This window comes from Otolemur garnettii, unplaced genomic scaffold (genome assembly GCF_000181295.1).
Source record: "Otolemur garnettii isolate 467f Iridium unplaced genomic scaffold, OtoGar3 scaffold00047, whole genome shotgun sequence".
Lineage (NCBI taxonomy): Eukaryota > Metazoa > Chordata > Mammalia > Primates > Galagidae > Otolemur > Otolemur garnettii.
The window spans coordinates 13,821,246-13,823,994 of NW_003852442.1; positions in this window are offsets into that span (position 1 = coordinate 13,821,246).

Here is a 2,749-nt window from a genome sequence, read left to right on the forward strand (position 1 = left end):
GCACTTTTTACATTTCAAAAAGAACTTTAAAAGAAATTATAATTAAAGACGGGTAAAGTGAAATTACATGTCCTTCAAACATGTCCTGAGATAATTTCTATTACTTTCCAAGGTGCAACCAATCTATAGGTACTGGGGTTGCAGTTTATAAACTGCTCCTCTCAGAAGTCTTAGGGACTCAGGGGCTGCCCACCCTCACTCACTCTGGGCCACTGAGATTACCCCTCATTCCCAGGCAGGCAAAGATACCAGGCACACCTACTCCCCCCACTCCCATCTTGCATTACAAAAATCAAATTATTTTTGCTTCAGAACATCATTAATGTGCTATAGGGTTTAAGTGTATGTTTTTTAAAACTTTTTTTTTAACAGAGTTTCACTCTATTGTCCAGGTAAGAGTGCTCTGACATCATAGCTCACCACAATCTCAAACTCCTGGGCTCAAGAGACTCTTGTCTCCTGAGTGGCTGGGACTATAGGCATGCCTGGCTAGTTTTTGTTTTTAGTAGAGATGGGGTTTCACTCTTGCTCAGCCTGGTCTTGACCTCCTTAGCTCAAGCAATCCACCCCCCTCAAGTTCCCAGAGAGATAGGAGGACAGGTTTGACTCACCAGCCTGGCCTTAAATCCACAATGGAAATGGGTTTGACCTTCAGTGGGCCTGAAGGTCCCTAGTAGAACCCCTCATTTATAAAAAGTACAGAGATGGAGAGAGGAGAGCTCTGCAGTCAGCCAGCCTCAGGATCTTTATCCCAGAAATAGGGTTGTTAGGAGGATTATTATGAGATTTGAGGAGACCGGCTGAGAGAGCGAGCCCAGGACATGTTAGTTCCAGATAATCTCAACCTTCATTCACCCATACTATGGAGTCTACCTCTAGAGCACTCAGTGACAGAAAGTACAGAGACCAGAGTTTCCCTGTGTCTAGTTATTGCATTAGGGACTCCTAGAAGCTTCTTACTCCACATCCAGAGGCATTACAGAGCCTGGTGTTGCCAGAGACTTGAGGATCTGTCTGATCCTAACTCCTACCCAAATTTGCAGTCTGCAAAATTTTAAAGTAGGGAAAACAACCAGGGGCTGGGCAAGGACAAAAATGAATCCATCTGTCTGAGGGTGGGGGGAGCAAATGCCCCACTTAGAGGACCAGAGTCCTCCCTATAGAGGGAGGACCCAGTGTGGCCAGGAGTTCTGTTGTTAAGAGAAGCCATTAATTCTTTTTTTTTTTTTTTTACGGGAACTCTGACAATTTTAAGTGTTGATAATTAATTCAAATGTTGAAGGAGGAAAAAACTCTCCATAGGCCAGGAAAAAACGTGCCTCTGAGTCACATCCAGCCAACTGACTGCTTATAAGTGACCTGTTTAGGGCTCAAGGAATGAACAGCCAGTTTGGAAAGATCCTTTCTACCCTCAACACAATAGCAACAAGACTTCTCTGGGTGCTAATTTGTTTCCCTGGGGCTGGTCCAGGATCATCTCATGCTTAAGTCTCCAACTATGTCCCATGGGCTTATTGCCAGTCCTTCTCTGCTGGTCACCGGGAAGTTTCCCAGGTAGGGCTAGTTTAGCACAGCCACACCAGTCAATTAGAACCTCTGAAATGAACAGTAGATGCTGATGCACCACCAGGAGAGCAATTAGCACTCCGCTGGGGCCAACTGGTTTTGCTCCCTAACTGGCTTCCCCTGGGGAGCAGACTCTCTTTTTCTGATCTGCAGGGCCAGGGACCTGGTGTTATCAGGCAGATAAGAGACCCTTTACCTTTGTGGCAGTCTATGCCAGGGAGGATTTGCCTGTAATTAGCATCCAGTTTGGGGTACCCTATTTGCATTTATCCCTTTAGGGGGAGGTAGGTAGGGGAGTCTTTAAGGGACTGATACAATAAAGCTGGAGTTTATCTCTGCTTACCACCAGGGATTTAGCAATAGGACTAATTCCACACCCAATCACTCAAAAACGTGAATTCAGATGTTGCTGAATTGGCTTTCCCACAAGTTTCAAAGGATAAGCCTCCAATTTGGCTCAGGAGTATAAGGATTCAGGCTGCACTTCAACATTCATTTAACAAATGCCAAATCCCTGCTCTGAGCAGAGAATGGTACCTTTGGCACCCAGAGATCTCATGCTCGTCCCACCATCTAAAAGGATGTCTTCCATCTTGAAGACAAAGAAACTTGAAAATTAAGTGATTGTACAGGCAGTTTATGATTAAAGGTTGATAAGAGAATTCAACAAGAAGAGTTTGAGAAATTTCAAGAAAGATCTCTATGACCTGGAATGTGCTGGGCAGAGTGTCACAGAGAATTTGAGCCGCTGTATAAAGATGAGAGCAGGCTCTGCACCCATAGCTCAGCCATTAGAGTGCCGGCCACATACACAGGGGCTGGCGGGTTCGAACCCAACCTGGGCCTGCTAAACAACAATGACAACAACAATAAAAAAATAGCCAGGCGTGGGTGGGGCCTGTGGCTCAAGGAGTAGGGCATGAGCCCCACACAGCAGAGGTGGTGGTTTCAAACCTGGCCCTGGCCAAAAACTGAAAAAAATAGCCAGACGTTATAGCATGTACCTGTAGTCCTGGCTACTTGGGAGGCTGAGGCAAGAGAATTGCTTAAGCCCAAGAGTTTGAGGTTGCTGTGAACTGTGATGCCACAGCACTCTACCAAAGGCGACACAGTGAGACTATGTCTCAAAAAAAGTGTGGCGCCTGTGGCTCAGTGAGTGGGGTGCCGGTCCCATATACTGAGG